Raw genomic sequence first — 12,254 nt, 5'->3', positions numbered from 1 at the left:
CTAAGCAATTTCAGTAAAGCTGCATGTTCTGAGTACCTTTAATTTCGCCATGAAAAGACTTTCAAATATTTATATTTCTTAAAACTCAATAGTTTGGTGCCTTAAGAGATAGCTCAGTTGCTTGTAATCCCAGTACTGGGAAGGCAGAGAGGAGTAGATCCTTGGCACTCTCAGGCTACCCAACCTAGCCCTCTTGGTGAGTCACAGACCAGTGAGAGACCCTGCCTCAAACAAGCAGGATAGAGGGCACCTGAGGAACAAGACCCGAGGTTGACCTCTGGACTCCATATGCAACCACTCACAGGTACATGTGCGTGGTTTCACCAATGGAAATGATTTTTGGCACAGTATTAGTGAGGTTTCTATTGCTGTGATAAAAAATAACATGGCTAAGACAACTTATAGAGCAAAGGTTTATTTGGGCTGATGGTTCCAGAGGGTCAAGAGTCCATCACTATCATGGTGTAGGGAAGCGTGGTTGCAGGTATGAGTGGTGTTGGAGTAATGAATTGAGATCTCACATCTTAAACTGCAAGCAGGAAGCAGAGATCAAACCGGAAATGGTGTAAGGTTTTAGAGAACTCCAAGTCCATCCCACACCTCCCCTGGTGACATAATTCCTCCAGAAAAGACTACATGTTCTAAGTCTCCCTGAATAGTGAAGTTCTGGGGACCAAGCATTCAAAGATCTGAGACTATGGGGGCGCATTTATCATTCAAACCACCAGATACTATATGTATATATATCTATATATATTTGCAGAATGCCAATTTTGTTATGATTTTTATTTTGTTTTTTTTGGGTTTTTTGACAGAGGGTCTTTCTGTGTAGCCCTAGCTGTCCTGGAGCTCGCTCTGTAGACCAGGCTGGCCTCAAACTCACAGAGATCCGCCTGCCTCTGCCTCCTAAGGACTGGAGTAAAGGAGTGCACCGCCATCATTTAGCATTGTTATGATTTTTTTAAATTGTGGCAAAGTTCACTCCATTTAGCATCATAACTATCTTAGGCATTCAGTTAGATGGATTATGTATACACTGTTGTGTGAGCATCACCACCACCTATTTCCAAAATGCTCTTCATCTCTCACAGTACAAGCATTGTGCCTGTGGAACACCAGTTCCCCAAGTTTTCCTCCCCTGAGCTTCTGGTGACCATCTTACCTGTAGGAACTGGGCTGCTTTAAAGGTAGAACCATACATTTGTCTTGTTGTGACCTGATTCACTTTGCATGAAGCTCTCAAGGTTCCTGAACATCATGGCGTGTATCAGAATCTTTCACTTTCCCTAGGTGGGAACATGTTCCATTGCACATATATACTCCGTTCATTCTTGGGCGTACATAGGTGCCTTCCACCCTTTGTAAGCAACACTGCAACACACAAATGTTAAAATGTCCTTCCAAGAACCACCCTTAAATTATTTAGGATGTACAGTTGGAATTTGGATTGCAGAATTATGTGCTAATTTATTTTTAATTATTTAAAAAGCCATAGTACTATTATACAAAATATTAAGTGTGTGTTTATGTATATGTACTTGTTTGTGAGGGTGCACATATGAATGTGGGTGTGTGCATGCACTCATTACCTGCAAATATTATTTTTCAGGTGCCTTTCACCTTTGTTTGTGACCTGGTCTCTCACTGGCCTAGAACTTCACTATGTAGACCAGGCAACCCATTCCACAGCCTTTTAGAGATCTGGATTACAGGCATGCTCCACTTCTGCCCAACTGTGTGTGTGTGTGTGTGTGTGTGTGTGTGTGTGTGTGTATGCATGTGTGTGCACAAGCACGCAGGTAAGTATCTAAACTCTGGTTCTCATACTTTTTTTTTTTTTTTTGTTTTTTGAGACAGGGTTTCTCTGTGTAGTTTTGCGCCTTTCCTGGAACTCGCTTGGGAGACCAGGCTGGCCTCGAACTCACAGAGATCCGCCTGCCTCTGCCTCCCGAGTGCTGGGATTAAAGGCGTTCGCCACCACCGCCCGGCGGTTCTCATACTTTTAAGGCAATTGCTTTACTTACTGTGCTATTTCCCCAGTCCAAGATGTTTAGTTAAGTTATTGATGATGAAGAATTTGTGTTTGCTGCCTCAATGTATGGTCCCTGCCATGGAGTACTGCTGATTGCTGGCTTCTCTGGGCTATACATTCCCAAGAGCTCTGAGAGGCCAGCCTTGTGCAGAATGAAAGTGTAAGATCACAGCTCCCCCCCCCACACACACACACAGTAATTATACTCAGATCTCAGCACTTGGAACTGTCAGCTATGTGGCATCCTGGATTTTAAAACAGAATAGGAAGCTCTTGTACTACCCACATCTATCTTGCATAGTTCCTTATTTTCTTTTGCTTCATGCTAGTTACTCACTTGAAAAAGTCAAGGGGTAGGAAAGAGTGGAAGGGAGACCTGGTATCAGGTACAGCATCTTGTCTTTGTCCTACAAGACAACCCTGAACAAACGTACTGCTTTTTCAGTCTTTGCACTGTGAGGCTCCTATTGGCATCCTTTGAAATGCCATCACTCAGAGGCTGAGGCAAGAGGATTTTGAGTTTGAGGGTTACATAGTAAGAACATGTACTAAATAAACACACACTATCCCCCCAGTAACCTCACTAGTGTTTGTGTGGCTCAAATAGAATAAGATGGCATGGGGAAGCCCATATATATACCTTTTCTACACAGATATTATCCTTTGGTGGTATGTGTGTTTTTGTTAAAAGGAAAAATGGAGCTTTGTGTGTATATATGTACCTGTGCATGCATGTACACATCTCTGTGGAGGCCGGAAGTTAATTCCTTAGGAGCCATGTATCTTGGGTTTGTTTGTTTTTGTTTTGTTTTTGAGACAGAGTCTCTCATTGGAGTGGGGCTTACCAATTAGGCTAGACTGTCTGGCCAGAGAGTCCCAGGAGCTGTCTCTGTCTTGCCAGCTGTAGGATTACATGCACACATCACCTCTCCTGGCTTCTGAATGTGGGTAATGGGCATCAAACCCAGGCCTTCATGCTTGCAAGGCAAACACTTCCCAACTGAGCTGTCTCCCGAGCTCAGGATGGTACCTAACTTGTGATTTGTATGCAGAATATACTATCCCCACGTCCAGGATCCTATTTCTTTAAATGTGGTCGTGTGATTTGATTGGAGGAAGGAGAGAAGAGCAGAGGACTGGAAGGCAGGCAGAAAAGCTTTTTTTCTTTTGCAATTTTGAAATGGCTGATTGAAGTGGAGTGGCTCGTTAGTCTCAATTAACCAGGGTATGTTGCCAGTGGCTGAGCTCGATTGTATCAAGTGATAGATGCTTGAACTCAGCCTGCTGGGCAGGCTCAGGGCCACATGGGGTCTGCATTCAGGGATATTGGTTAGGTGTTTCTGCACAGGGGGTGGGGAAGGCAGTTCATCATTTTCTTTAATTAATACAGCCACCAGGTTTGTATTCTAACATGTCACACTCAGAAAATCAAAGAAGCCCTTGTGTAAATAATGAGAAAAAAGGACCTGACTATTAGTAGTGGTGAGAATTTTCTGGAGCATTTGACAGATCTGAGAAGATTGTCACTTCCTTCAGGTGAAATAACTCAAAAGTCAGAATTTTATATTTGTCTAGGCTCTTTCACGATAGGATAATAGGACCTTATTTTAACAGTGTTTGGGGTCAAAAGAAAAGGAAAATGTATGGAAGAGAACCGTATCTAGGTTATAACAAAAGTTTTTGATTTGACAAAATGAGGTTGAGAACTTTTTTCTCATTGCTTTAGTTTGGCTGTAATCTTCTGGAGGTTTATGGAGGGCAGGTTGTTCTGCAAGTTCCATGGACAAGGGATAACTCGACCTCATTCCACCTGTCAGAGCTGAATCCTGCATGACAGCCGGCTGCCTGACTGAACGACTCCCAGCAGTTTGCTGTGTAGATTCTCAGACATGGAATCCCAATTCTAATCCCAATTCTGTTGTATAATATTTAGTTGTGCCAAAACTTAGGAAATGTTTTGGCTCTAGTGTGCTATCTTTTTTTTTTGGTTTTTCGAGACAGGGTTTCTCTGTGCAGTTTTGCGCCTTTCCTGGGACTCACTTGGTAGCCCAGGCTGGCCTCGAACTCACAGAGATCCGCCTGGCTCTGCCTCCCGAGTGCTGGGATTAAAGGCATGCGCCACCACCGCCCGGCTTAGTGTGCTATCTTAAACTGCTATTCTCAGAGCAAAAACAAAACAACAACTGCATCAAACCAAACCAACCAACCAACCAACAACCAACTAACCAACCACCAACCAACCAACCAACAAACCACCAACCAACAAACCAACCAGCCATCAACCAACCAACAAACCAACAACCAACCAACCAACAACCAGCCAACCAACAACCAACAACCAACCAACAACCAACCAACCAACCAACCAACCAACCAACCAACCATCAACCAACCAACTACCAACCAGACAACCAACAACCAACAACCAACCAATCTACAACCAGCCAACCAACCAATCAACAACCAGCTAACCAACCAACCAACCAACAACCAACCAAACAACAACCAACCAACCAACCAACCAAACACACAACAGCAGAAAACCATGTCTAGGCCTAACTGAGGAAGCTGGGAGCTGCTTCAAGTTGCAATGGGACCTGGTGTGCTAGAGAACATTCTACTGCTGTGATGAAATACCTGAGATAATCAACTTTCAAAGGAGGAAAGATCTACCTTAGCTCATGGTTTCTGACCTTTCAGTTCCTCATCAGGTGGCCTCATTGCTTTGGCCAGTGGTGGTATAGGACATGATGACTGCACTGTGTAGCAGAGAGGGCCTGATCCCCTCATGGCAGCTGGGAAGATCTGGGAAGAGGAGGCTGGAGCCACATCCCCTTCAAAGGCAAGCCTTCAAGAACCCCATTTCCATCATCTGGGATTTACTTTTAACAGGCTCTCTCACTTCCCTGGTGCCCCATAGCTGGCAACCAAACTTTCAACACATAAGCTTTGGGGCTGGATTTTATATCTAAACTGTAGCATGTGGGCACTTCTTATTTTACCGTTTCTTCTAGGAAATCCCTCTCATCTGGCCCTGCCATATCTGGGAGTCTGAGTTTCTTACCTGCAACTCCCCCCTCCCTCCCTTCAGCAAATGGAACAAAGCTGGCAACACGGCCATCAATCAAGTCAGAAGGCCTCTGGAATGTCACGATTTGTGCAGTACTGTGCACTGCTCTGGATGTCATGATCTGTACAGTACTGTGCATTGCTCTGGATGTCATGATCTGTACAGTACTGTGCACTGCTCTGGATGTCATGATGTGTGCAGTACTGTGCACTGCTCTGGGTGTCATGATTTGTGCAGTACTGTACACTGCTCTGGATGTCATGATTTGTGCAGTACTGTGCACTGCTCTGGATGTCATGATTTGTGCAGTACTGTGCACTGCTCTGGAATGCCGTGGTTTGTGCAGTACTGTGCACTGCTTTGGAATGCCATGGTTTGTGCAGTACTGTGCACTGCCATGCTCATTGTAGCCACCACAGCATGTCACAGGGGCAGTGAGTGTTTTCATTATTCTGACAGTTTCTTCCAGGGATGGACGGAACCCAGGCCTCCAATCATGCCAGGCAAGCCCTTTCCCACTGAGATGCATTCCCAACCATGTGTGCATTCATGTGTATGTGTGAACAGGAGCACATTAAAGTGTCTGCACATGTGCATGGAGGCCAGAGATCAACCTTGGGTATCTTTCTTCAGGAGTTGTCTATCTTGTTTTTGAGTTAGTGTCTCAGGAAACTTGGGGTTCACTGATTAGGCTAGGCTGGCTGATCAGCACACCTTGGGGATCCACTCCTTTCTATGTTCCTATCTCCCTAGTGCTGCCACTATAGGTGCATGCCGTTGTTCCGAGGTCTTTTAGTGTGCATTCTGAGTATTGGATTCGGCCCTCATGCCAACAAGCCCTCTACTGCCTGAGCCATCTCCCTACAACAGCCCCAGCCCTTTTCTGTTGGCACTGTACAGCTGGAGGACTACCGTGGAGGTCACAGGCCGCACATTGCAGGAAGAGAGATCTTCCAGTTCTCAGTCTGGACTGGACATGTGGCTTGCTGTTGGAAATGAATGTCAGCAGATATGGATACATTTATGATTCCTATGGAAACAACAGGCTCAGGTTAGAATATGAATCTCACTTCTTCCTACTGGTTTGGCATGTGCATATAAACCCTCTTACCTGTATTCCATTTTGCACATGAAAGAGACTACTGCTTCTTCTTAGGAAAGCCAGGGGCATTGAGTTAAAACTACATGATGATGCCTCACAAAGAACTCTGTACCCTTCAGTGACCCAAAACAGCCACTCAATATTTGGAACCCAGTAGGGTGTGGTGGCATACTCTTGTAATCTTAGCACTTGAGAGTTTGAAACAGGAGGATCAGGGATTCAGAAGCAGTCCTGGTTACATATTAAGTTCAAAGCCATGCTGGGCTACATCATGAAAAACAAATAAATGAACAAAATCCATTTTGAACCTGGCTGTAATTTGCTTTTGATGTTTATTCCTTGGGCACTCTTTATGAGGTGGTGCTGTGGAAGGGAGGAGGGAAGACACCTGGGTCAGAAGCTCAGAGAACATTCTGCCTTGGTCCTCACCGTCATAGCGGTGCTAGAGCGATACTGTGCAAAGGAGACCCAGACTTCCCACTGTATCAGTTCTGACTGTCGAGGTGGCAGTGGATGATTAAAAAAAAAAAAAAAAGCCACAACTGCTTTGCCTGAGTGTGAGTTCACTGATTCACCAACAGGTACTTTCTGATTGGAAAGGATCCCCGGCAAGTAAAACATGGGGCAGATGCTCCTGCTTGAGATCTCCCTCCAGCAGAGAGGCAATGAAGAAGTCATGAAGCCATACTCTGGACCTGGCCTGGATGGTGCAGCAGCAGCAGGGGTCAGCAGGCATGTGGGTGATCTGTGTCAGTGGAGAGAGAGACCTCAGAGGTGAATGTTTTATTAACTGAGACAAGCTTTCCTTAAATCTGTTTGTGAAGATACACCTGAGGTAGTCTAGCCCTCTCTGAGCAGCGGCACTCACATCTTAGGAGCTCAGATCCAGACTGTAGCTCCCGTCCTGCCTGGGAAAGTGAAGAAGGAATGGAAGGGGATCTGTTGAGTAACAGGTTCATCCACAGTTCCCATCCTATTATGTGGAGACTCTTGTACCACAACCGCCTGTGTTTGCTTCCTGACAGGACTGCTCATTTAGAAAGCTCTTGTACAGGACTGCCCTTTGAGCCAAACCGTCACCATCTTCAGGAGTTCTGCTGAGGCCTGCTCACAAAACGTCAGCACATGTGGGTCTGTTGTTTCCTCAGAGAAGGAGCAGTTAGAGAGGGTCATGGACCCTCACCTGAGTATCCAACCATCACTTCCAACTCATTGTATGCAGGTCTTCCCTAATTGCACACAGTCTCTGGGTCTCTGGGTGGTGCTGGAGAATACAGATGGAGGAAGATGATGGAAGGTCTTCCATTTGGGCAATCACGGGGAACCAGCATCCCTGCTGGGTGCAGACCTTCCACGGAGGCTGTTGTAAAGTTGCCTAGGTTCTTGATCATAATCTCTCAGGAATTGCTCTGTGAGGAAGCCCAGTAAGTGCATTGGTTCCCTGGGTGAACCTTTGTGGAATGTACCTCAGTTTGTCATTGGGACCCTAGGAAGAGTGAATAGGTTGTTTATCTCTCCAAGGGAAGGAATTTTAGTAGCAAAAGCAAAGGACAGGGAGGAACTGAAGAAGTAACTTAGGTGGAATCTGGCTGGAAAAATCCATCAAAGCCTGATGAGTACAGCTGAGGCAGGGGGATTTGTTGGCTTCTTTGTTTGTTTTTGTTTTTATCCCTTTTATTAAACATAGATTCTTTCCCGATACAGTATATCCTGATTACGGTTTCCCCTCTCTCTACTCTTCCCAGTTCCTCCCCACCTCCTCTCCCATCCAGATCCACTCCCTTCCTGTCTTTCATTTGAAAAGAACAGGCTTCTAAGAGGTAACAATAAAACATAACAAAATAAAATATAGTAAGATAAAACAAAAAATATCACATTGAGGCTGGCAAGATAAGCCAACAGAAAAATAAGAGTCCCAAGAGAAGGCCCAAGAATCAGAGACTCACTCATTTTCACATTCAGAAGACCCATAAAAGTACTAAACTGAAAGCCACAGTATAGATGCCGAGGACCTGGTGCAGATCTGTGTAGGCCCTGTGCTTGCTGCTTCCATCTCTATGAGTTCATATGAGCCCCAGTTGTTTTAGAGGGCCTGTTCTCCTGGTGTCCTTCATCCCCACCTCCCCCATTCCTCTGTCTTCTCTTCTGCAGGATTCCCTGAGCTCTGAGGGGAGGGATTTGATGGAGACACCTCATTTAGAGCTGTGTGTTTCAAGGTGCTGCATAATATCTGTTTGAGGGCCTCTGCATTTGTCCTCACTACAGCAGAGTGATTCTGTGGCACTGAAAATCAATGGCTCCGGTAAAATGGGTGATATGGAATGCAGAGGGCAGGGCATCTGAAAGTACACTGAGGAGCTTGGGTTCCATGAGATGGCCAGTGTAGAGATGCATCAGTGCTTGGAGACAGGGAGATGGCCAGTGTAGAGATGCATCAGTGCTTGGAGACAGGGAGATGGCCAGTGTAGAGATGCATCAGTGCTTGGAGACAGGGAGATGGCCAGTGTAGAGATGCATCAGTGCTTGGAGACAGGGAGATGGCCAGTGTAGAGATGCATCAGTGCTTGGAGACAGGGAGATGGCCAGTGTAGAGATGCATCAGTGCTTGGAGACAGGGAGATGGCCAGTGTAGAGATGCATCAATGCTTGAGACAGGGAGATGGCCAGTTCAGAAATGTGTCAGTGCCTGGAGGAGGGTTTCCTGGAAAGAAGAAATGCAAACACGTGTCTCCTAGAGGAACTGAGTAGTTGTGGTCCCTTTCTCTAATCCCTTCACTTCTCTCATCCCTCGGCCAGCAATCTGCTCTGTCTGGAGTACTGAACTTCTCTACTTGACTGTGCTTCACCTTTCAAATGTAACTAATCCTTCCTTTGAGTCCAGGTTTATAATGCAAAGGTCGCCATGACAACTGCATAAGAGAAATATCCCATAGAATTTAAAGCTAGCTGTTCCAGAAAGGGCTGTGGTTCAGAAGGCCCATACACTTGCAGAATCAGGAGCAGAGAGAAGTCCCAATCAGATAATATAGAGAGCAGGGAACCAAAGGCCAGCTTTCTCAGAGGACAGAGACCTGACGTCTGACTTGGTGGGTGCTCTCACTGAAAGGTAAGCCTTGCTCTGTTCTGCCCCTCACTTAAAGTCTTTCCCCTGTGTTGTATCTGTTTTGTAAGGCAGCCTCTTGTATAGCCTAGGTGGACCTGGAACGTTCTGTGTAGCCAAGGCTGGCCTCAAACTGTTTCTGCTTCCTAAGTACCAAAATTGCAGGTGTCCCCCACCACACCTGGCTTGCAGCCTTGACTCTGTTCTCTTTATATACACTACCTTATGTGCACTACCTTATATACATTGTGCATATTCCTTTCTTTCTATTGGCTGATCACCACGCAATTCTTCCTGGATGAAATCCAGTCCTGATGAATTTCCAAGTCTCCTCTAATCTCCAGCAGAGACAGAGAGGGGTAACTGGACCTCCTGAGTCTTTGTCCTTATCTGTGCTTCTCTTAGGAAAGGTGTATTTGAACCTTGAAGGTGAAACATAGACTAAAGAAAAAATAATTAACTATAATTATCCCTTTCTAATCACTGAAAATCCTGTTTATCTTCTCTGTCATTCATTCATAAAAGCCAGTGGCTTGCTTTTCAAGTAATTTTTGCCTGAGTGGTTCTATTTAGGAATGTGGGACTGTGGGGTGAGTTCTTTAAGGAAGTGGGGAGGGACACACCCACATTCTCCTATCTGCTGTGTTCACTGTGCAACCGTTGTTACCTGCCACTCTGGTGGAGAGGAAGATGTGGCACCAATGGATGCTGAGACTCCCAGCAGCTACTGAGGAGTAGATCATGTCCAGCATCTCAGCATCAGACTCAGTGCCTGGCCCCTGTGATGATCAGCAGCGAGCACCAGAATGATAAGGGATTTGATTGCTGCCTACTCATAAGGAGAGTGAACTCGGTGAACTCCACTCCACTCCAGAATGACCTAATCACATACCAGGCATTTTAGTTCCTTAATCTCCAGCAAGACAGAATTCCAAAAGAGGCAGGTTGCATACCCCTTTCACCTCCTCTGTGAGCTCTGCCACCTCCACCTCCAATTTCAATGTCGTCTGTGTCCCGTGTTCCAATCCTGCCTAAAACTGTCTAAACAGAGAATGAGGGTTCATGGATTATTTCAATAAGTGGTTGAATTTGTGTTCTGAGTCATCTGACCAACCAACTCATCCAGAAGTGAGTTGATCTGCCAGAGCATTAGTTGTACTCTACAAAGAGTGTAGCAATGATAATAACAAACAAGGAAACGGGAGTTGGGAAGATGGCTCAGTTGCTGAAGCTCTTGCTACATAGGTATGAGTACCTGAGTTCAGTTCCCGAGAACCCAGGTAAAAAAGCTGAGTGTATGGCGCAGGTCTGTAATTCCAGCAATGGCAAAAAGGGAGGTGGAGATAAATTCATGGGTCTGCTAGCCTGGCCTACAGGGCAAAATCTCAAGCCAATGAGAAATCTTGTCTCAAACAAAAGTTAGAAGGATCCTAGGGACTGTCCACAAGAGCAGCGTGAACAGTATATCTTTACATGTGTACTCACAGAGGAACAAATATATGAACATATACAAGAAAAAAAAAGAAGAGGGATGAGAGGGAGCAGGGAGGGAAGGAGGGAGAGAGAAAGAGGAGAGAGAGAGAGAGAGAGAGAGAGAGAGAGAGAGAGAGAGAGAGAGAGAGAGAACAAATTTGTTCTGATCATTGGTATGTTAGCAATAGTAAAACGTTAACATTTCAAGTGTCCAACAGCAGAGGTGGGACCATCTGACATGATATGTGATATCTCCATCTAACAAATAATATTACAGTCATGAAAAAGGAACAAGAAGTATCTTTACACACTATCAGGAATTAACTCTGAGGATGTTTAGTAAAAATAGTAAGATTAAAAAAGAAATCTACCTTAAGCAGCATTTGGCAGGAAATACTGGGAGAAGTTGAGAGAGAGGGAATGGAGGGAGAATATAATAGAAATACATTTTATATACATATGTGTGTATATATGCAATTCTTAAAGAATAAATAAAAATATATTAAAACAACAAAAGTAATCAATAAAGAAACTACCTTTCGATCTTGAGAGAATAGTACATATGTATGCATGTATATGTAGTATAACTTACATGTGCTATTTATGTAAGAATATAGATATGCATGCATTATATAAAATGCATGCATTACATAAAATGCATACAATGCATATTTACACATGTAATAAATATGCACAACTATATATAATAAACCAAGACCTAACAAAATTCTTCCACAGCACGGGGGGGGAAGGGTAGAATGAAGGAGATAGACAACAAAGCTCAACTTCCCTAATGACTTTGCTTTGCAATTGCAATTAGAAATTATCTTTTGCCAAATAATGTAACACACTTAAATGAAGCCGTTCCTGAATGGAAAAGAAGAAAGACAAGCAGAGTAAACAAGTGAGTTTAACCATAGACAAGACCGGTGTACCCAGAAGAGAGGTGTTTCAAGTCTCTAGACAGGGTCATCTGTTCATGCGTCATGAAAAGGTGTGACTTGTGCCCAGACTCTGGAAAGTACTTCCTGTACTGCCTGGAGTCTTCACGGTGTTGGTAGTCCCTGTGCTACTGGTCCAGGGCTGCAGTGACATCAGCAAGAGAAGAGGTGGGCTCTGTTCATTTCCTGAGAAGGTGTGAGAGAGAATTTCAAAAGAGAGGCGGGGTGGAGTAAGATGGTGGCTGAACTTAGTCCGCCAGCTGTGGTCTCCCCGCAGACATACCACAGAGGACAACTCTTCGTATACTGAACTAAATTTATGAGATGGTAGGCAATCAAGTGAGAGAACATAGCACCTAGGTTCACACAACAACAGGAAGCCAATGTGAAGCAGACAGAAAGGAAATGGATGCCTGCACCCCTCCCCCACTCTACCCCTGGAAGGGAGGATACTTGTGGAGAGAGAGGCCCGAAAATAGAACCTGAGCTTTGTCAAGTATCTAAGACTTATTGCCTGTTTTATGAAATACAACAGC

This window comes from Peromyscus californicus, unplaced genomic scaffold, assembly GCF_007827085.1.
Source record: "Peromyscus californicus insignis strain IS unplaced genomic scaffold, ASM782708v3 Scaffold_8__1_contigs__length_139910024, whole genome shotgun sequence".
NCBI classification, from domain to species: Eukaryota; Metazoa; Chordata; class Mammalia; order Rodentia; family Cricetidae; genus Peromyscus; species Peromyscus californicus.
The sequence above is the reverse complement of the archived record's forward strand: the minus strand, read 5'-3'. Positions refer to the sequence as shown.